The sequence below is a fragment of the Plectrocnemia conspersa genome, unplaced genomic scaffold (genome assembly GCF_051122295.1).
Source record: "Plectrocnemia conspersa isolate PC_06_02 unplaced genomic scaffold, ASM5112229v1 ptg000007l, whole genome shotgun sequence".
In the NCBI taxonomy this organism is placed as follows: domain Eukaryota; kingdom Metazoa; phylum Arthropoda; class Insecta; order Trichoptera; family Polycentropodidae; genus Plectrocnemia; species Plectrocnemia conspersa.
Genome location: NW_028277171.1, coordinates 6,064,701 through 6,089,875, shown reverse-complemented (window position 1 = coordinate 6,089,875; position 25,175 = coordinate 6,064,701).

The following is a 25,175-nucleotide window of genomic DNA, read 5'->3' as shown; positions in this document are numbered from 1 at the left end:
TGTGTGAGCGAGCCAAATGTAGCATATCTCACTACACACGCCTGATTCGTACATACGTATTGCAAAATTATCTAGTCCCCCAACTACACGCACCCAAATAGCACGTTCCAAATTTATCGTGTTATTGGGGGTCTACTGTATCTCTAATCTTACAGTGCTTTTTTAATACATTTAAATAACTAAAATCTTTTTGCGTATCACTGTTAAATTTTTCGTATATGACAATATAATGTTCATAAAATTAAAATTAAATTTTTACCGAATAGTAACACAAATATTAAAATATTTTTGTGTGGCGATGCAATTCAGTTTTTATATGCTCTGGAAAACACGTTATCCGGAGGCACAGACCATTGGCGACGTGACATCTAGGGTTGCGATTAGGGATTCTGAAGTCTCGGGTTTTTTCGATTCCCGGGACTCGGAACCCAAATTTTTAAAGTCCCTGGAATACCCGGGACTCGAGACTTTGATTATTTTTCGTATAATCATAAAAAAAATTATGTTAAAAAGTTAACTTATTATTATTAACTTTAATTAATTTATTATTATTAACTTATATTATTTGTGTTATAAGTACGATAGGGGAAAATTTATTGAAACAATTTAAAAACACTTTATTCGATATTTATTTAAATTTAATTTATTACAATTTTTTTAATCGAAATATTTATATCAATATTAAGTTAAAACCTTTACTTTTGTAAGAAAAAATATGTTGTTAAAAACACCAAGGCGTTTAATGATGAATCACATAGCCTGTTCCTGGTTTTTGTGGCAAATATTCCAGATGTAGAAAAAACTCTCTCGCTTTCTGTAGATGTTGGCTTAATTGTAAGCAATGATTTGAATAAAAGCTCTAGATTCGGAGTTCGCTTGATAGTTGAATCTAATATCTGAAACTCCTTTTTAAAGTTGAATTTTTTATTTCTAGTCGTTGAAATATTTTGGTGGTTCGTGCGACAGAGTTGTGTTGATTTCAAATATTTTTTTTAAAAGGAAATTAACAATAATTTCGGAAGTTAATAAAGTGGCATCTCGACGACTTAGAGCTTCAACTGCCAGTTTTATAGGAGTGAGTACTTCACAAATATTTTCCAATACGTGAATGTTCGATTCATTCCAAATTTGGCCGATGCCAAGATCAATTTATGATTTTCTAATGCAATTTCGTAACTTTCAAAATCTCGAGATCATGGGTAATAAGGAATTCCACCTTGTCTTCATATCGAGACATAAATTAAGCTCGACATCAAATTCGCTCTTTACATATTTTTGTAAAATTGCACTTCGTCTCGAGTCCCGGGTTATTAATTTTTAAATTCCCGGGACTCGAGATAGCAAAAAATCTTTGAATTCTCGGGAATGAATTCCCGGGTTGTCTCGACACAGAATCCCTAGTTGCGATTAGTGAGGCGCGCTTACTGATTTAAACTCTAAGGCTGCTGTTTCTGGAGGCATTGATATGGTCGTTTTCTGGAAGGATGGCTTCTGTAAGAGCCTAGCTATCACTACTGACTGTGATTTAAATCTCTGACAAAGGGATATCGGGACCAAAAATTATTAGATTTATGTGACTCACCATTAGTTTTTTTTATCTCGTTGCGAGATGCGGTTTTATATTACAAGCGGTTGACACAATGTCATATTTTCAGTTCTATTTTCTATAAAAATATACTTAAATCGTCATTTTTTCTAATAATTATATTAATAAAATTTGAATATTGAGCTAATTTTATAATTACTAAATTTTATGTTGAGGTAATATATATTAATAGTATTTAAAAATATATGCTGTTTTAAAGTGCTTTTGTACCATTAATTAATTTAAGAAATATATTTTTTGGTCTAAAACAATTTAACATTGTCATTTCGTTTTGTATTATAACATCTTATTATTATAACATTCGTTGACATGGTAAATTTTAATCTCTTCCACGTAAAGAAAGTCTTATTTTATCAAGCAATATATAAAACGCAATTTAGTTAACGAATACGAATATGATTTAATTGTGTAATGATAGATAGAAAAAAATGCATTTATTATTTGATTTTTATCTTAAAAATCAGTGTAAAAATGGACATCACAGTCGTAACATATTTTTAACCCAGTTTTGTACATACATAGTATTTCCAGATGGATGAGACGCTACCAAGAATCCGTTCATTTGAGTTCCATTAAGATAAAAATTTCATCCGAAATTGCAAATATATTTGTTCATCTCTTTAATAACAACCAAGTAACATATTTAGGTTTATTGTACCGTTTAAAATTGAATGTTAGCAACCATTTGCTCCCTAGCTATCGACTCAATTAACCATCCCGATTTACGACCAAGAGCCGGCCGTTTCCCGAACGTCGAGATTTCCGGGACTTTAGCTGATTTAATATAAACATGATGTGGAATTGAATAATCGGCATCTCGTGAGATTTATGCAGCGATCGGTCGGCTATCTCTGCTTCGCAGCAGGCGAGAACAGAATCAATACGTAAATTATGACGCCAGAGACTTCGCCTTACTTAGCCTTTGGAAACTAGCTCTCTCTCCCTGCATCCCAGACAGCTTATCTAGGGTTTTCGAAACAAAAAATATATATGTAGAAGGGCGAAAAAACCTCTCTCGATTCCCAGGGAGCTCGGTGTTGAGGTGAAAATGTGGTAAAAGCGATGATATTAGTCTTTGCCGGCAGGAGAACGGCGTGATTGATAACACGTACTGCCCACTACCATAATAATACTACAATATGTATAGATGATACGGGCTTGGAATTTTAATCTGCTTCAAAACAATTCTATATTGATAAATGGATCGATGCAATTTTTTTTGTGTATAAAAAAAAATACTAAATTATTTAGAGGTTCACTACTTTTAATTCAATAATATAAATAATTTAACAAATATTCTACTTACATGTACTATGTTACTGGTTTATATAATGGTTTAACGAGAGTTTGACGAGATATTTTTATAATATTTTCTGGTATGAAAATGACGTCATGTTTATAACTTATCAATTAAGCCAAACTCAGCAAGTCTTAAATCATATCATTGGCGATATTTTTTTAATATAATAACTATTATATAATACAGATATGTATGTAGGTGTGAAATTCTCTAAACTTACACAATCGATGACCGCGCGAACGTGCGAAGAAAGCTCGAAATCGTGAAATGCCGCCTTAGATCGAAAAAGAAAAGCCACCAGGTCTTAAAGATTAATGGCTGACGGTTTTGGACTTGAATGGATATTTCTGAGTCGAGCCATGAAATCAAGCTCGGAGAAAAGAAGGGAAGGTACATAAAGCTGTGCAAGCCGTCAACGTTTGATTAATAATCGGTGAATTCGCATACAAAGAATAAACATGTTTCAGCTTTCAGTGGTTTATAATAAAATATTTTATACAATCAGTAGTTTTTTAAAGTTTTCTGAAATTAAAAAAAGTATTATGACTCATAATCGGCTGATATAATATTAATCCTTTCAACGCCACTCGCATTATATGATGCGCAAGTGAATCGACTGTCTCACGCCATGCGCATCATATGATGTGTTCGTTAAACCTTCGTTTTTTGAAGAAACAGAAAAGTAAAAGTTGGCAATATATGTTTTAAAAATCAGTTTAAATTCCTAGTAAACGATTTCAGTGATTTTACTTATAGAATTTGCGATGAAACAGTGGTATATATAATTATGAAGTCACGCCTAAATTTTAGTCGTTTGTATTTTGCGCGCGGTTTTGATCGTGCTACTGCAGCGCCACTTTAGGGCTGGCACAAATGCGTCGCGGAAATGAGTTTTTTTATAATTTAATTAATGAATCGAAATAAATTATGTAATCAATATTTTAATAATTATTGTGATTTGTAAATACTTGTGAATATATATATACGTTATTTCGACTGTTTTAATATTGTCAACTGTTTTTATTGTTTGTAATAACTAAATAATAATAATAATAATTACTATTAAATACTTATTATTAAATATAAATAATATATAATTTATAAAATAATAATAATAATAATAACAAAAGCGATTCCTTGTCGTTGAATTATTTTATTTTACTTGTTATATTATTTTATAATTTATTTTTAATATATCCAAAGCTCGGTTTAAAGGTTTAGGAGCTGTGCCTATTGAAAGTATTATGAACAATACAACTATTTAAGCACTAATTAAGTAGCATTTCAAACATGGAGTTTTTCTAAAATATGCGGGTAAACAAGTTATCTTAATTATATGTACTCTGAATATGATATCTGCATATTGTTTGGGCAACATTGTTCTTAGTTTGTATAGCAAACCTCCATGCCACACCCTTTCAAATGTTTGCGTCGTATCGAGTGGTTGCTAATAATATTAAATTACTGATTGTTATTGTTTTAAAAATAATAACAAAAATCATAGGGTATGTATGAATGATATTTACTGTAACATGAAAAAAAAATGCTTAGCATCCTAAACTTAAATCATTGATTTACCGAGCTGATATATAAAATATATTATAACAAACAAGGCATATTTTTGTGAATAAAATATGTAGTCCAGTGGTATAGATTTTCCACTCCGTTTTAATAAGCCTCGATTCTGTCGACCTTGGCATTATTTTTCTTACATGTGTGTATGTGTGTCAATATAGTGACCATTCGCATCAAACAGTCAAGGGAATATTCTGGTTTATTCGTAGGATAAAGTCACAACGGGCCAATGCCGTCGCTTTTGCATACAATAAAATGGCGACGAAACGCTCTCGTTCCTAGAGAATTATTGCTTAGACCCGTATCTATCCGTCCCATCTATTTTACGACCGCGTATATAAAAATTTATCGAACGCGATAACCGCTTTATGAATGATAATCACCGCTTAAAGCAGAATGATGACGTGTTGCACCAATTAGTAGCGTTGTATATAACCAGCAGGGAGAAGATGATAATTAAAACATTTTTAATTGGACATTCCTGGAAAATTATCTCTGGCTATCATAACAACACGATTTAATCAAGCTATAGCAAGGATATATTGGTTTAAAAAAAATTCTGCGCATTTTAATTAATGAATTTCTGCGAATCATTTTAGGAACAACATCAGTGAAAACTGAATTTTTTTAGTATTATATTTTTAAAACAGTTGTATGATTAAAAATATCGATTCAAGTGGCTCATAAAATAAAAATTCTTCCATTTTTTTGTCCTTAATGTATTGCACAAATAACAACTAACTGCAATTAACATCAGTTAACTCATCAAGTGCAATATTTAATTTGTAAGGACTGCCTTTGATATCTTTTACTATTTGCAGCGAAATTAAAAAAAAATCTTAATGGCGCACGGTGGGGTATTTGCTCGATCTGGGCGGCCAAAAGTTGATTATGAAAATTAAGCGCAGGTAAAAAAAAGTTACTCTGTAAAGCTGATAATTTTGCCCATAATAATCAACAATTACCCCACTCCTTGCATAACGCTAGCGCCCCCACTCATCCCTTCGAGTGCACGCATCGTTTTCTCGGCGTCGATTGCATACTCGTACATTGGACAATTATTATAATTTTATTTGAGTACAGTTCAAAATCCAAACCATTGATTGTGATAAAGCAGGTAATTGTTTCTACGTTTCATAGCTTTTTATTGCAGTTGCTGTCATATTAAACACACAATATTGTTTTGAATAAGTACATTTTTTAGTACATTTTCCTATTTTTTTTTATGATTTTGAGTTCATTAGTTGTATTTGCCACCACTTTTTAATGTAGATTTTATATACATAATAAAGCTTAGGTCTTTCTATTTATGATACATGTATAATTGGCTGCGGATTTTTGCGGTTTTTAACACATTGCATACCATTATTCTTAAAAATGGGACGGGCTTAGTCGCGAAAGTTAGGACCTAAGCGTTTTAAACTATTATAACTTTTTAATTACGTGACGTGTTAACGTCAAATTTAAAATACAGTTTCATAATAATTGTTATTTTTTAATAATATGACCACCATGATAAAATCAGTAAACCTCAAATTATGGATCGCGTACTAATAAAATAAAATAAAAATTTGTTTAGAATCACTAAATATTCACATATTTAAAAATTAAAACGATATCGAGTATGATAAAATACTAGTCAAATACTTTTTCTTGTTAAAAAAACAGAAAATATCAAACTATGTGACATATACAATTTATTTTTAATTTTTAACACTTGACGCGGCGAAATTCGCACTACTGTTCAACACAGAATTCCTCTTCCTCGGGCCTACAATTTAAGAAATACTTTAAATACTTATTAAAATAAAATTGCTTGAATTATATTATGAAAAATAAAAAAAAAAGTTTTTTTTTATAATATATTTTTTGGCACTTATAATATTATATATTTGACTAAGAGCACTTATGGCAAATACCCCACAGTGTGGCGGTCGAATCACGTCGTTTGATAATGGAATCTGCTGAATTTTCTTTTGTGTTTCAGAACTTAATAGAATTTTCACAATTTCACAATAAATATGGTTTTACCAATTCTTCAATTTCAGGTATTGTATAATTTTTTTTCTTAGCACACAGATATGCCACTTCCTCTAACAAGAGATTTTAGCTGCTGCAACGTCAAATCTTGTTATAGTAACACTTGTATAAAATCGTGCATTCTTATTATTTAATATCTTGACTATATCATGCAGCTTTACAGCTTATTGAAATGCTTTAACAACTTTGATGCATACGATTTGTATTTAAAAATATCTTGTAACATAAAATGCATTGTGGTCGTTGCATATCATATTTTTCTGTTGTATTAGTGAATCCATAAGCTACAGAATTGTCTTTTTGACATAATAATCAGATTTTTGACATATAAAAAATAAATAGAAAAGTGCGCTCAAAAGTGCAAAAATCATGCGCTCCAACAGTAAAAAATTGTAGCAATTTCACCCCTCGCACCCCTGTAAAAGATTCACGCACTCCAGGTTAAGAAACACTGTATCATAGTATACATGTCTAATAATTGTATTAAATTGATTGGAAGCTTTTGATTTATCATATTAGCACACATTTCTATTTTTTAGTAAATTCCCTTTAACTTGTAAAGCAATTGAAATTGAATATGTAGCTTCTTTATAATTTTTTGCATAAATATATTGAGACATATAATGAAAATTTATATATTAGAGAATATGACGCACCTCGAATTCGAGAATTTTATACAGATGAAAATGCATTTTTAAGGATTGCAGTATATTAAGTCTCTTCTGTACTATCGATTGAAACGTATGGCAAAAATAGCTGATTGTGATTTTAATTAAAAAAAAAATTTTCAATCACCCCGAACGAATGAGATGAAACCTTTTTGAAAAAAAAATTAAAAACGTTTTGTCCAACGCCCCCAGTAATTTTGAACATAGTGATATGAGCGAAAGTGATTCATTCAGTGATGGTGAGTGCGATAGTGATATTAACCCAGAAGACTGAAGTGAATTTGATCCAACAAGCGGTACTCAAGATTTCGAAGGTATTCCAATGGAACAAGCTTGAAAAGCTAGTGAAAGCATCGACGAAATGGACAATTTTTTTATTAGTGATGATTTGTTCGAAATATTAGTTTCGAAAAAAAATTTATATCAACGGCAAGCATCTCACAAATACAAAAAATATATAAAAAAAACGCACAATGGATCAATGCTACAGTAACTGAACTGAAAAAGTGATTTAGTTTATTTATTATAATGGGTATAGTTCATAAATTCAACAAACCCCATAATCGATGCGACAATTTCAAATAGTACAGATAGGCTAGCGAAAGTGAAACCAATTGTCATTATTTTGTAGGCAAATTTAATAATATTTACAAGTCAAAGCAAAACTTTTTCTGGATCAAGGAATGATTCTATGGTTATGTAGACTTATTTTTCGGGTATTCAGACCTCAACCAAATATACAATGTTGAATACAATCATGTTGAAATAATTATACACCGGAAATGCAGGAAGATAGTAAATACGGTGATGAAAGTACTAAACCCATATATGAACACGTGGCACCGTATTCATGCTGACTATTTTAAAAATAGCGTTTTACTCGTAGAACTGCCAGGTGATGACAGAACGACCGGTCTTACAATATATAAGCCTCAAGGTGTAATGTACTGTAATAAATATATGAGGTGTTGATCACGCCGATCAATACCTACATAGTTACGCAATATTTTGAAAAACAATGGAATAAACAAAGAAGGTAGTTTTTTTATTTATTTCAATGCGCATTGTTTTATTCGTTCAGTGCCTATCAACGTTTGAATCGTAACGGAAAAATTAAATTCAAAGATGCAGAATTCAGTGGAATCTATCGATTTTGAAGATATTTTATCAGTTTCTACTACATCTTGCCTTGCCCATGCTCTCAATCTACCAGAAAGGCTTTCGGGTAAGCTGAAAAACCATCAGCCAATAAAAATAAAAAGTGGAGAAAAATACGTGAGAAGAAAATGTCGTGTTTGTTCAGCACATAGAATAAGGAAAGATATAGAATACATGTGCAGAATTTGTGAAATTCCTATTCATATTAACGAGTGTTTTTATACGTATCAAAAAATATTGAAATAGGTGAAAAAGTGTAAATAATAAATATAAATAGTGCTATTGTGATATAGTGATATAGTGTGGTTTTTAAGTGTAATGGTGAAAATAAATGTGTCTGTGACAGTTGTAAGCAGAAAAAGGACGTCGAAAAATTTGGTGAGTGCAAATTATATTATATTATAAACGGATGTTTTTTATAAATCGTTTATACAAAAATTTATAGGAGCATTTAAACAAACATATTATTCAATTATAAATAACTGGTTTATAACCATTGCAACCATTTTCAATTTACACAAAATATTAGGATTGAATAATACATATTTATTCATTCATGATTTTATTCCTGAGAGATTCTTTAAAGCTCAATAATGTATTGTTGTTCTTTAAATATTTAACTAAATGACGGCAATAAAATAATACGGTGATAACTCATCCGAATTGTAGCTTTTCCCCCTAGTTTCTTAATCTGTGAATCATTGCTGTTTTCCAAATGGTGAGGATATATCAAAATAATAAACATCCGTTAAAATGTTCGTAAGTTAATGGATGATATTTTTTGGAAGTTCTTTGATTACTGTGTTATCTAATTTATTTACATATACAGTAATGTTTTTACTTTTTAATTTTGCAATAATTTATTTTATATCAACCGCGGATGTTTCGATTTCTTTTGATTGGATTCACTTTATGTTTACCTATCCAAACAGTTTTGACCCTGAAATCTGTTTCTGTTCAAGGAGTGGAACATAAAATATTATTTTTTATATGAAATAAATAATTATGGTTCATACATTTCATAAAAAAATTCACGTACCCTTAAAAGGTGACGTCTCATTGCATTGCGACGCAATGATATAAAACGACCCTTTTAACAAAAACTTGCAGTAAAATATAATTTATTTTTCATTTGATAGTACGTAGAAATAGTATACTACCATATCTGATTATCATATAGAGGCAAACTTGATGGTATCCCAGTATTTTTTTAATAAAAGAAAACGCATGACGCAGGACTCATGCCTGAGTTCACAGCCACTAAGAAATGTTCTTTCAAGACTCGTATACAAATCCTCGGATATTAAGCTGTTAATATAACTTATTTAAGAACATTTTTGTTTACAAATATATGTGCTAGTAAATATAGTAAACATTTTAGCAAAGTTCACGGTCACTAAACAACGTTCTTTCAAGACTCGTACACGAGTCCTAGGGCGTTAAGCTGTTAACACAATAATGAAATTATAAGTTTGGTATTGTTTTTGTTTTTATTTATTAAAATTAAATTTAAATGATCTTGAGACATTATTCCCGAAAATTATCGGTATTTTCCCAGAAATTTTCCAAAAATTAACTTGAAAATCGAGACTTTTATATTAAATTTATAAAATATTTGGTGCATTTATTTCAATAAAATCTGCGTAGTCGAAAACATCCAAGCAACCCGTACACGCTTTACAGTGTAGTTGTCAAAAACAAATAAAAAAAGGTCTGACGAGCCATATACCTGTCCTATAACTGTACTCATTTATTGCAAGTCGAGTCGATAATTATTTGTCAATCTAATGAAACATTACAGAACAAATCTAATGATAGATTCAAAATCAGTGTTTCATTTTAGTACAAAATATGTGTATATCGTACGTATGGGGATGGGAAGCCATACTTTTGTATGTACGTAATAATTAATAAATAATAATGTTTTCATTGTAATCGTCAACACGTTATGGCACATAAAATACTAATTTTACCGCCTATATCTCGTGAATTTTTATTCTTTGTAAATTTCTCACAATTTACTCATATTATGTATATCTAATTCCTAAATATTCATTACTTGATTTTCTAGAAGTATATTTGCGCTCTCTTTTGACAAGCGTTCTTATGATTGTCTGCACATTTGCCGTACGCTATTTTGTTACAGCGCTACTTTAGTAAATGTTCTTATGACGTAGCGCTTATAATGCAGCGCTCTTTTGATGCACGCCCATTTGTCTGCGCTCATTTGTGATACTGCCATGTCATTGAAAATAAAGCCCACTTCAACAGAAATCGAACGAATATTTTCTACGATGTCAAAATAGGCTATTCAATTTATCGTTGAATGCTTTAATATTTAAAAAATATTATTTTGCCTTGAATATTGAGAATATTTGTTAAATTAATATCTAATAAAATATTTGTCATTAGTCTTAATAAATTAGTATTAATATGTACCCATGTTTTTCCACAATTAAACATATTTTCCTTAAAGAATTATTCCACCAAAAAATTAAAATCAATATTTTCTAAGAATCAAAATGAATAAAAAAATGGAAAGCTAGGGCGTCATTTTTTCTGCTTATGGAACAATAAATCTAGGAACAGATCGTCTTTGATCGATCGCTTCTGGATGCCTTCTAAATTTTTATATCAGAGCACCATTTGGCGATTTATTCCAATAAAATATATTACTCATTATTTTTTGTCAGTTACGATTATCCGAAAGAACCATATGAAAAATGAGTGCGTAGAAAATTGTAAATCTGTTCAAAATGCGACATTCTTTTAAAAAAAACATTTATATGATTGATGATTGAGATGTGATTATTGCACATTTATTATTAATTTTAGAATATCGCAGTAATATTTATTTTCGTAAGATTTATCTATAGTATACTAATATATTTCTACTTATGTTAAATTTTAGTTAGAAATATTATTATAAACTCTATTTTTTGTGCCATACAATTTACATGTGGATTTTTTTTTAAAATCCCACATGTAAATTGATTTAGGGTTTGATCAACGTTTCCTCACCGTATGTGTTTTTTCTGCTTTGCTATGACATAAGAAACTTCAATAATATTTTCGTTTTTTTCCTTAAAACCCACTGTTAAATCCAGCATACTTTTTTTTTCAAAAATACTTTTTTCCTTGGACTTATGTTATGTTTTGGAACATTTTTCAGAACTTTTCTGGTTTCATCGAAGCATTTGATAAAGCCTTGATACAAATAAAACATTAAGGGATTTATTATCTATTGATAATAATGTACGTAAATGCATATTGAATATATGGAGCATCGTACTTATGATGGACTGTAAATTCTGAGACCAGAACCCAAGAGTAAATCATTATAAAATTGCTCCCTATGGCATCTGACAATCCACACGTTCACATTCTGTACTATCTTCTTCACATAGTACTGTACTATCTATCTTCACACATAATTGAATTGCTTCAACGTAATTCGTATCAATGATTACAATATTTTATAAATAATTCAGCGATTCACCTTCTAGTACGCAAAAATTCCACACCGGTTGGGAACTCCTGGTCTAATATATACAGCAGGTCGAAAAAATAAGTTTAAAAATATACAGGCAGATATTTAGAACGCAAGAAATCATAATTTGTTTTTTTCCATGCCACTTTATTTTTTCGACACAGAGCGGGTCTTTTCATGGAAATTTCTACTGCATAAAGAAAGATCCAACCCCCGTATCAAACTGACAAATCTGACTGCGAGCGAAGGAGGATTTTTCCTCACATGCTTGGGTTTATTACGAAATTACCTGGCGGCTGAGGCCTCAATCAAGTATGCATTAAAACTCGCCGCAGCCCTATCTCATCTGCTGAGCAAACAGCATCTTTCGCATCTCCAACCGCGAGTATTAAGATAAATGAATAAACCTTTTTGAAAAGGTGTAGGTCGAACAAACTCCCCGGGGACTAACGCAACATGGTTCATAATTTAAAACGACTCTCAGCGTTTATTGAACGCGTCTTTTATTGATGAACGAGAAGCGATGCTTTGATTACTTTCATCTCATTAGCCTGTTTCAACGTTGGATGTGCATTTTGGAAGAGGCGCTCAGGAGAATACCCATCTTTGCTTTTCACTAATTTATATGTAATAAAATGGGACTTAATTTAAATTACTGTATGAAATAATTTAAAATCTTTAACACATTTCTCTCTTATTATGCATTATTGATTAGGATCGTGATCCATAACCAATGTTAAAGTGAGAAAGTTATTCATGCCACAATCAGATATTTTTGAACAGAAGCGTCTTAATCTCTGATGAATTCATTTGTGCAATTAATTGTTAAAAATCTAGCTGGTAACATATCGAATCAGTGAAGATACTGTTAGTGCAGATGTTGTGATGTTTGACTTAATCAATGTAGCAACACATTGTCAGCTAAAAGTTGGTGCAGCTCAAAGATCTTATTTTGAAGTCGATGAGTGGTGTATGTTAGATGTTATGTTAACAAAGTCGATTTGATAGAGACCGGATTAGCTGATTCTCGAGGGTGGTCGACGAGAAAATTATTTTCTCGTCGACCGACTCAGTTGTATATCTTGGTATTCAATAGTATGTGTTGCTCACAGTTCATGAGTTGATAAATAAGTGAACTATCTATTTGTGAGCTTCATATTTTGACGGGAAATCTCATCCGCAGGTATCTGATTTCTATAAAAAAATTTGTATTTTATATCGTATTTAAAAGTATTTTTTCGAGGGCAGCACAGAGTAGCTTTAAGAGACACATGTAGTTTTCTCACAATATCATTTTTTATTTTGCTTGTTCCTTTTCGGAAAGCTCTTACTTTTTTTACTATGTTTTTTGTATGATCCAGTTAATTTAGACATTTTTTTGCATTAATATTATTCATATTATGATATAATATATATTTATAAATGTGAGTTTTGGGCTTTAAATCAGTAACGAGTAACCAGATTTTAATGCGACTTACACAAGTTGTACAATTGACTGAATTAAAATATATTTTAAAAATGGATTATTAAATATTAATCTTAAAAGACAATGCTATTTGCTCAATATGTACGGAAAAATCTGTACTTAAAACGTTATGAAAATATACAATAATGATATAAAAGAGAGTTACGTAACGATATATCTCAAATAACAGCAATATATATATTGAGCCGGTTAGTTTACATCGGATATGACAGCTCGTACACTGTCAGTCAAACTTTGGAAAAATATTGTCAGTCAAACAAACGATTTTCAATCGCAAGAAAAATTGATGATCTGTCAAAAACTTTGAATACGGTTTTAAGAAACGAATTTATGAATTTAGAATAAATTCTCTAAACTTAAATTAAATTTTTAATATTAACTTTGAACTTTTAAGAGAATATATAACGTAATTAAAATCATTAGATTTATTAAAATTAATTGATACTAGAAAAGACGTATGAAAAGATTATGAGATTTACTTAATCTCAAACCTCAGGCTGAATATGTTTCATTTTATTTTCGTAATTATAATATAAATTTGATTTTTTGGTTAGAGATTTTATGATAATAACTTTTACAAAGTAGTAAATCATATTCACAGTGCTAGCTAGATCATTAAACCGTCACAAAGGTAATTTTTCTCCGCTTTTCGTGTGCATCCTTCTAGGGACATACACATGGGTTTACCTGTGAAAACTAATATTTCATCTTTTGAAATCTGCATGTCGTATAACAACACAAGTTTCTGCAAACGTTTGCATTGAATGCGATGCTCATTCAGCGCAATTTCTCTGTAAATCTCCAATACTCTTGCATAAAAAGTCCTCTGTGAATTTCTAATATGGTCGTTGCAGAAGAATTGATAAAATGTCAATAGTAAAACGCAAATAAAATATAGTATATACACAAAATACGTAAACGAGTGCATTCGTTTCTTTGCTGCAAATATTTTCCGCCATGTTTCCAAACGGATGAGAACACATACAATATACACATTTTTAAGACTTATACAACATACGAAAGTATAACAAAATATATTATTGTAGGTGTAAAGTTGAAGAAATATTGCACAATTCAATAAGACTAAAACTATGGAATTTTAGAGTACTTTCTATGTATAATATAAATCAGAAATTTATTAAATAAAATTAATTGCATGTGTATTGTAAATCCTCTATGATAAAATTTGTGGTTCGATCCTTTTTGGTAGGATGAATAATTATATAAAGGTAGCGAATTTCTTTGAAGTAAATTGGCTTTGCTTGATAAGTGGGCTAAAATGGTTCTATTCTCGATGCGATAAATATCATTTATGACGCGTACCTTAATCTGTTAAGTGGTCTCATATGGCGTTTCATTTTAAACGAATGAATCTATTTTTATATAACCGTCTTAATGCTTTTATCGTGATTTGTATGATTAAAATGTGCGTAGCAATTGACTATATTTTTCTTAGACGAATCTTCTTAAGTAGACCCAACGTGTATAGGACTCTTAAAATTTATAATTTTTGAAATAAGTAAGCCTAGTTTAATTGTTATCTTTTATTTTTAATTAACGGTACATAAAAGTATGTATGCGATGAGTAGTAGTTGTTTAGGTTTTATGCATTTCAATAAAAATTCATATAAACATTTTTTTTGAGCAATTGAAACTTTCCACTTTAATTGATCTTTAATTTTATTTCTGCTTTTTTTCCATCGGGTATGATCACATCATATTAGATGGTGTTTTAAAATGTTTACAACAAGTACGTTCACGTTGAACCACGTGACATAAATGAAGCTTTTCTATTGGATGTTCGTAATAAACAAGTTTTAAAGTGCACTCACCTTTGTTGTAACACCAATATCTTAACATAGAATTTTAGAGACAATAATATAGTTTTAAAGTGCATAAAATAACGTTTTTAATGACCTTTTTGTCAGCGATAGTAAATGTACGAATCTTTCAAATATTACGGAAAAACGCAGAAGGTCAGTTTTAAAGTAAAGCTACTCATATACGAGTATATTCCCAGTATGATCTTTTTCATAAAATATACAGTATTTTTCTTGTTAGACAGTAATAAAAACAAGTCGTGGGTCTTTTATACATAAATCTAACGGTGTCGATGCATCCAAATTGTTCTTATATTCCAAATAGCACAATTTAAAATTTTGTAATTTATTTTCATCAACAAAACATTCTTGCGAAAACGCAAAATTTATTGTTTTTATTTTTAACGCGGTGAAGGCAATTTCACGCAATTCTGTATATTCATGAAACATTTTCGCGAACAATGGTGGCTTAACGACTCGAGCTTCGTTGCACCGGAACCACGGTGAAAAATTCGCATATAACCACGTCGCTAACTCGATTTAAGTAGTACATACATGTCTATTTATATTAAACCATTCACTGCCGCGAGATTATATGTCATACGAGAACCATTAGTGCTTTAAAAGGACTATATAGATAACTTAAATGATCAAATCGTCACTATTTTGATCGATGGTAACTCTTTATTCATTCATATTTTTTCCCTTTCGGGAATGAATCACCTAAAAAGTAGACTATCCCAGTCAGATTAAAGAGTTTTTTCTTGACCTGTACTCGACTATAAATCTGTACTAGACTATAAGTTTACGTTGCGTGATATGCTTTAAATAATAAAAAAAATAGTAAATCCGTATCATTGCTGAGCGTAAACCCCAACTTGCCATGTTGGTTCTTATACGTATTTTTATTATTTAATCAACTTTGATGCATTTTTGTATTATTAGTATGATATAATTGCGTCAATTCTGGGTAAAGTGTTTTTTTTTGTCGCCCCAGCAAGTGCGTAATGGCGAGCCTCTAACTCAACACGTGCGCCCGATCCATTTTTTTGGTTCTATTCATAAAAATCAATATCAAATTAAAAGCTTGTAAATAAAACACTTTTATAAGATCTTAAGAAAATTATTTTGACGTAATTTCATATTTATTTTTTATAAATTATTGTATTATGCTCGGTATCGATAAATACAGATTTTCAATTATTTTATAATCGATATTTTTTTTCCCACACTTTATTGATATGATTTTTCAGCTTGTCTAAATTTTTTTATTGTTTTTTCTTAATTGTTCTTTTATGATTGTCTCAAATTTTCAATTGCGTTCAGGTCGCGGCTGTTTCCTGGCCATGTTAATGATGTCATTCCCAATAATTCTTTAAGTAAAGTTTGAAAGAAAAAATTATAATTGAACTCACAGAACGAGCTCTATGGCATGGCGCAGAATTGTATTGCAAAATGGGTTCAGCAGTATGTTGGGAAAGTTCTTCAAGGATTAATATATTTTTGTATTCATGGTATTATCTTTACATCAAACAACTTTAAGTATATAAACATATATAAAAAATATGTAAAAAATACACAACAGAAAATAAAAATATACACTATTAAGACTTAATATTATAAATTATTTCTATATGTACGAAGGTGTTTTTTAATTCCATTTAGGAAGCCCGTTATATTTTTGCTTTTTCGGATTATTCTTGGAACACTATTATACAAATCAAAACCTCCGTACATAACTCCCCTAGCCGTACTCGTTTTCTTATACTTATCTATCTTTAAATTTTCTCTATTTCTAGTATTATATTTATGTACATCACTATTTCTTATTAAATAATTATTAAAATACTCTGCTAACATATTATTTTCTAACTTATATATAAATACTAAAACATTCATACTCAATATTTCTTGAACATTCAACCATTCTAATCTATCAATCATACTTTTACAACTAGTTAATCTATTTTTATTTAAGATTACTCTCATTGCCCTATTTTGTAATTTTTGCAACATTTGTTTGTCTAATTTATTTAACATATTTAATATTGTTGCACAATAATTGAAATGGGTATTGTAAATTTTTTTTTTTGTATTTATACTTAATATATTTCTTATTCTAGATAATAAACCTATTTTTCTACTAATTTTTTTATTTGTAATTACAATGTTCTTTTTTAAATTTAATTTTGTATCAACAATTACTCCTAAATATTTTATACTATCCACTATTTTTATACTAGAGTTATTTATTACTATTTTGATATTATTATCTAACACATTTTTATAATTAATAAACATACATTTAGTTTTATTCTCATTTAATTTAAGTACATTATTCTTTAACCATATTTCTAATATACTAAATTCATTATTTACATTATTTACAATTTCTTTAATATTATCACTTATGCAATACATTAATGTGTCATCCGCGAAAAGATGAATTTTACACTTTTTCACGTTATTAACTATATCATTTATATACAATACAAATAACAATGATCCCAATTTAGACCCTTGTGGTACTCCATATGACACTAATTTCTCTTCAGAATATACATAATTTACTTTAACTTTTTGTTTTCTTTTATGTAAATAATTATTAAACCATCTTAAAACTATATCACTTATACCTATATTCTTCAATTTCTTTAACATTATTTTTCTGTCTATTGTTTCGAAGGCACTCTTGAAATCCAAGAAAACTGCTCCAATGATTTTGTTTGTATCCTTAGCCAACAACCAATCATTTATCACTACTTGTAATGCAGTTTCAGTGGAATGTTTTTCTTTGAATCCCGATTGTTGTTCACATATTATGTTTTGAGAAGTAATAAATTCCTTTAATTGTTTGATTGCTACTTCTTCTATTATTTTTTCTATACGCGGTAGCATGTTGATTGGTCTCATTTCTTCAACTTTTTTACTATTTTTATTTTAGGTATAGGTACAATAGTAGCAATCTTTAAATTTTCAGGCATTTCTCCAAAGGACAGTGCTTTATTTATTAAATAATTTAAGTTACTATTATTTCCCAAGTTTCTTTAATTATATTTATATCTAGTTCATCAGTACTAGTTCCTTTTTTAAATTTACATATTATGTTATGAATTTCATCTAATGATACTGATTTAAATTTACTAAATTTTACAATTATTGCTTTATTATTATATTGTTCTAAATTACTAAGCCTAGGTATTGAATTCACAATTTCTTCTATGCTCTCAATGTAATATGTACTCATTTTTTCTGCCATTATATAAGGATCTTGATATGTATTTCCATTAATTATCATTTTTATTATGTCGTTTTTCTGAGTTGGATTAATTAATTGTTTTATTGATTTCCACATCTTATTTGGTTCATTTTGTATTTCATCTATCAATTTTTCATACCATTTCTTTTTAGCCATTCTTAATACTTTGACTGCCATATTTCTACATTGTGTGTATGTTTTCCATGTTTCATTAAAGACTTTATATTCTATTTGTTCTGTGTTTATTATTTGAAAAATTTTGTATGACTCATCTCTTTTTTTTATAGCATTTTTAACATCATCATTAAACCACGGTTTTGGGTTGTAACGATATTCCTTTTAAAAATTATATTGACTTTTTGTTTTACAATCTACTATATTCTTATAAATTTTGTTCCATATCATATTAACATCCATATTATCTACATTCCAGTCACATTTTTGTAATTCTAATCTTAATTTATTAAAATTAATTTTTTTAATTACATCAATTTTTTTTGTTTTTTTTTTACCTTAAGTTCATCATGTTTTTCTATATAAATATATACAATAGAATGGTCAGTTATTCTTAGGGTTGATTTTACTTTACAATAAATTCTTTTGCTGTTGGTAAATACTAAATCTATTAATGTGCTCGATCTATAGATGATCTGGTAGATAATCAAAATTAATTCCATCTATTGTTACACTATTTCCATATCCTAAGTATTTCACATATCATATGTAAGGTCTTCATTCCATCATTATTTTTAGCTTATGTTGTTGTTAATTTTTTGGAATATTTTTATAGTTTATGATATATTTACATGCTTTTCAATATTGTCGACTGACTTCTATATGAAGAGCGTCACCTTTCCTTGATTAATCGTGTAAGGTCCTTATAACACGATGTTATAATTAAGTGGCGATGATAAATTACACTTCGTAGGCGAGAGGTAAAAAATCGAGACTTGAATTTATTTTTTACGCGTCAAGAGGCTTTCTGAAAGCTTGCCAGTTCCGCCAAGGACTTCTTTGCCTGCAAGCGAATGCGTAGAATAATTATCTTAAAAATAACAATGTATTCACGTACGTAGCAACGAATATAGTACGTAGTATGTGTGTAACCAAAGTATCGTCTGCGAGTGAAAGGGTTACGACAGCGGCGTGACGTTACACAAAAGATTCCGTCGCGTATAGAATAATTAGTGACACAATGGGATCGGTGTCGCGTTACGCAGTTTTGTTTTGACGGATAATAAACCACCCTGACGATGCTTCCGCGAAGGGAGGATGCGGCGCGCCGCCGAGAGGATGTTGACTTGAACAACTTCCCAGTACACACAATATACTAATTACCAAACAGTTTGATTCAACATATCGAAACGCCGCAATTGGGCCTCTCCATATTCATAATTAACAATTTCATATCACATACCATCAAATTACTTTTCATGTTGGTTTTTGATTCAAGTGACTGCGAATAATGGGAATTGACGCATAATACGCAAATAACGTTGTGGGGGGCCGATTTATTTTGTCACAAGGTAGGTGACGCTCTGGCAACACTGAAGTGGCGGCGGCGAAAGTGACATATGGTTGACCACGACGGGGACGACGATCGGTGGTGCCTTGTTCGCCGATCTCATTCATAACTTTGTCCGTCCATTAAAACGCAAAATTATTTTTTTGGAATATAAAATTTTAAATGAAAAATAAAAAACATAGCAACCATGTCAAATTACTTGACTGTAAATATGGTGACTTAAACGATTTAGACCATTTGACATACCTGCCAGACATGACAGATATGGTAATAATAAACGACTAATAAAAAATGTTATATAAAATCAAATTAAGTATCTCTAATTTATAACATCGTTGAGATTACTTGGCGATGTTGAAGCCATATCGGCAGCTGCTTTTCGTCCCTTTGTTCGTTGTCTGTCAAATCTTAAGGATATTTTTATTGTACATATTTTAGATTTTAACCGGAGAATGCATGCTATAAAATAATAGGTCTTTATGCTACAACATTCAAAAGCGCTTAGTTATCTTCCGTCTGCTGCCATAACAATGTCAATATTTGACAGACTCGGTTTCAAAAACACGTCTGGAATTGAATTTAATGTTTAAAGAGTCTTATGGAACGATGTCCTGTAACACCACCGAAGCAAAGCTCCTGCTCGTATTCGCTTACCACTGCACGACAATGGCAAACAGAAACGCGCTTCCCACAAACGCGTATCTAATTACCACACCAGTCGCTAACGAATCACCACAAAGGAACGCCTGTCATGCTTTTTACCTCGCTAGACTTATGGACTTATCAATGGGAATGTTAATTAATTTATGATGTTGGTACTCGGATAATTAAATATGGAATTGTAGGCACGCGCCGTCAAAGGGTTTGTGTCATAGACTTATATTATACTATGCATAGATAATATTTCTGAGTGGGCTGTTACTCAAAGTTTTTATTAATCAAATATTTAGTCAATTCTCATGATTTTCCTTAAGCTATTTAAATTACAAAGCAGTGATACGGATATTTTTTTAAATTAAAAAACATCAATCTAGATTTTTGTAATTCAATACCGTAAACATATATTATATCTACTTAATTACATTCCAAACTTTTGCGTTTCGCTGTAACTCGATATAGAAGTGAAACACGATCCGTTGTTTCCAACATAGTATTTTTTTACCACATAAAATATACGTCATGCTTCGTCATTTTAATGTCGCTGTGCAAGTGAACCGTGACAATAGAAAAATGCGGTTATATTCATCATTTCGCGTTCCTCTTGGAAATATGACCTTTTACACACAATGATGTCACATTAATGTCATATCAATGATTCACATACGTTACTTGCAATTTTATTCATTCGCTAAAGTCTGATCCACAATTTTGAGACTTTTATGAGTGAGGCATATTACATTGTTCGTAAACTGTTACGATAAATATTGTAGGAATTCGCTTCTACGAAACGATTACAATAGAAGTATAATTATTATCAGCATAATGCTATACAAATTCAAAATTGAATTAATATTTTTTTTTCTAAGCTATTTCATCAATATATAGCAATCTTCCTAATTTGATAAACACACATGATTCTGAATATAGAGAAATTTAGATTTACACGTGTAGCTTTTTAGAAATCAAATAACAGTTCCTTTTGCAAACAATATAGATTTTTTTTATGTTGCAGCTGAACTTCGTAATTTGCTTTGAATTGCATATCGTTTTACAACGGAATGCCTTTATTAAATAACGATGTTTTTATAATCGTTATTCTAATTTTTATTATATATTTTGCTTTGTTTATATATTTTTTACTGAATTTCCATTATTCAATTACGAATTCGTAAAGTTGTTGCTCTTTTAAACTCTTTCTTGATCTTTAAAAATTGACAAAAGTCACCACTAATTATAAAAAATGTGACAAATTGTTCATCAACTATAGCTTAGAACAGGTGTGGGTACCAACATAAGACCGCACTCAAGAAAACTGAATATTTTGAAACTGAATATTTTGAAAACTGAAGAATCATATTATATTATATATTAATTTTATGTACGGAATATGTTTAATCAAATACAATTTCTTCTTATTTCTATCTTAATTTTTTAAACTCCCTCTCAGTCATCCAGACGCGTATCTACAAGAAACACACATAATAAAATACAGGCCTAATAAAAATATTGTTAATGTTACAATTAACAAACCTTTAATGGCTGATTTGTGTCTGTTTTCTGTTGGAAAGCATTTGAATATTTGTTTCAAGCATAGACTGGTTTAGTCTAAAAAGCATGGTTTGGTCCTGTCTTTTACCAAAAGAGTGACAAAATCTGAAAAAATATAGAAATAAAAATAAAGTAGTGGGGTATGGAAAATTTATCGCCTACAATTCACCACCAGCAATTTACCGCTAGCAATAAATCGCTGGAATTTTACCACCGTATAAATTGATCGCATAAAAAAAAGTATGTTGCCTACAGATGACCACTAGCATAATTTTATCGCCAAGCAATACATATAATGTATGTAAAATCTTTGGTTATATTTCACAAATTATGATTTTATATTGGTGTTTTTTTTAGAATTAAGTGCAGCTAAACATGAAATTTATACGCTACGTTTAAAACTAAACTATTGTGTATATTGTATTATTTAATACCTACTTATTGTTTAAATAGTGTATTTTTTACTATTTTTGTGATAAATGTAACTATTAAAATACATAAGAACGCTAGGACGGAATAGCGTAGTCTGTAACGTCTCAAACTAATAACTCTAACGTTGCGGGTTCGAAACCTCAGAAAAAACCGGCCCCAGCTGCAGTGATATCCATTGGTTATAAATTATATTACACATTATGATTTATAATTATTAATATAGATGTCACTAATTCCCAGACTTTCAGTCTGGTGGTTTTAATACTTGTGGATAAGTATTAATTACCAGACTAATTATATCTGATTGACTTACTCAGTTGGTACAGATTTACCCCGTTGTAATGCCTTCAGGTATTAACAGAAGATTTAATACAAATAAATAATCTGCCTATTTAATTACATATTTGCATATATCTATTTCTTATTTTTTGTACTATTACCTCATAGTTCATAGAATTATAAAAATATAAAAATTATAGTTTAAAGGCAGAATTTTTTTTATGATTTGAACAAACACAAATTATTGCTTATAGACGGTAAATTATGCTAGCGATCATTTATAGGCCATATATTGGCATGGCAGTAAGCTGCTTGCGATTAATTGCTGAAGGTGAATTGCTGGCGGTGAATTGAGGGTAATACATTTTGATAGACTCGTAATCGTTTTAAGTAAACAATATGTTTGAAGCTCGGTTGCACAGATAATGTTGTAGATTATGAATACACAGTAGAAACGTTATGTCTAAATATTTCGGTATCATTTTTGAGAGCACATGGAGGTTATATTTATACGTAAACGACATATTTAAAAAAATATTGCATGATGCTTGGCCTTGCTAGAAGGAACGCGTTTTACTTTGACGATCCGTCTTTTGTGTTATCTGTGACGCTTTAACCCGCAGATTTTTTTGATCAAGATCTATAATATCGAGGGTTATAAACAATTCAATATAATTTAGCATATCTAACAAATGAAAAGATAGACTAACACGTCTCAAATATAAAGTCTAAACAAATTTTTAATATTTTATGGACCACCTATTAGAACATCCGTCCCGAGACATCACTCGTAATCGCCGAAAACACTACTTTTTGTGTGGAAAAGATGCGCGATAGTACAATGGAATTGTAAATTTATTTATTTAATATTAGTTAGAGGAACTTGTCCGGTTCGAATCATTTCATTTTATTATTTCATGACTATTTTATTCTTATATATTATATTTTAATATCTTAACGTATTGAAAAAATGTAACGATGTTCTCAATTTAATTTATATAAATAAATTACTATTATTTGCAGATTATTCTAAAGTATTTACTCGAAACATTTTCGTTTAGCTTTGTCTCAGTACAAACGAGCATCAGACACAAACGACAGTCGTTACGGCGTATTGCGTTCCTTCGTAGCACATGTGCTAATATTTTTTAAGCGAAAGCCCTCCGAAGTGTGTACCCATGTATATACTTTGTGCGCCCTTTGATGTCTTCGAATGTTTAAGAACGGCATCAATTTTTATTGCTAGAATAAAGCATCGCTCTCGCTTCGGTTCGAAAGACGCGAAAACAAAAACCCAGAAACGAGATCTCGTTGCGAAAGCTTTGACGTTTGCTGTTTGTACGGTCGGCTTTTGTATTTTTCCAAAGATTGGTCTTTGGGATGCAACAGTAAGCCGTTTTTTATATTTGTTTTTTATTTTCATTTTACATTTGCGCTCCTCAGCTCTGCTCGAATGTTTATTTGTCTCGTGCAAAGTAAATTAAATACGTTCGCATTAAAAAAATGTGCGAGACTTAATTACGACCGCTTTTGAAATTTTATTACAATCAAACATAAACCAGTACTTCTTTTTCGTCATTTATTCATTCATGATAATTTTTTTATATCATAACTTCAAATACATTGGATTTAGATGCTCTTGGTAGTGATATCCCTGTGCCTTTTACTTGATTTTTTATTATTAAGTAGTGAAAGTATAGTAGATTGAACTTTACGCGTTTAATTTGCTCTTAAAAATTGGCAAATTTTCGATGTCCATTTAAAAAAGTGTAAGCACAATACAGTATTTTAGAGATTTTCAGTCTTATTTTTTTTTATTGTTAAAGATACGAAATTTCGATATTATTAACACGATACAAATAATATCATAATCTGTTTTGTTCAGACGATACGTAAAGAGCAATACTATTTTTATATTTGTGATAAATAAATAAAACTCAACATACATATACACGAAGCAATCGTATCAAGAACGAGCAGATAAAATTACAAAAATTAATATGTTTTCTACACGTATCATTCAGTGTCATATTAAGTTACATATCATAGTCGCTTTGACGATGACACTAACGCGATACGCCTAGTGTAAATCGAATTAATATCACGTTTATGGCAATTTTTTTATGCTAAAGTCTGTAAACAAATATTGTAAAAATGTTCGATTCGAACCATGAAAATAATACTAAATTCCTAACATAGTAGGTCGCTTATTTTTTCAGTAAAAGCTACAAAAAAAGCTTACTAAGATAATAAATAAATAATGTAATTTATTCGATAAGAATCGATTACATTTTATTGGAGGAATTTTAGGATAGTGTTTTATATAATA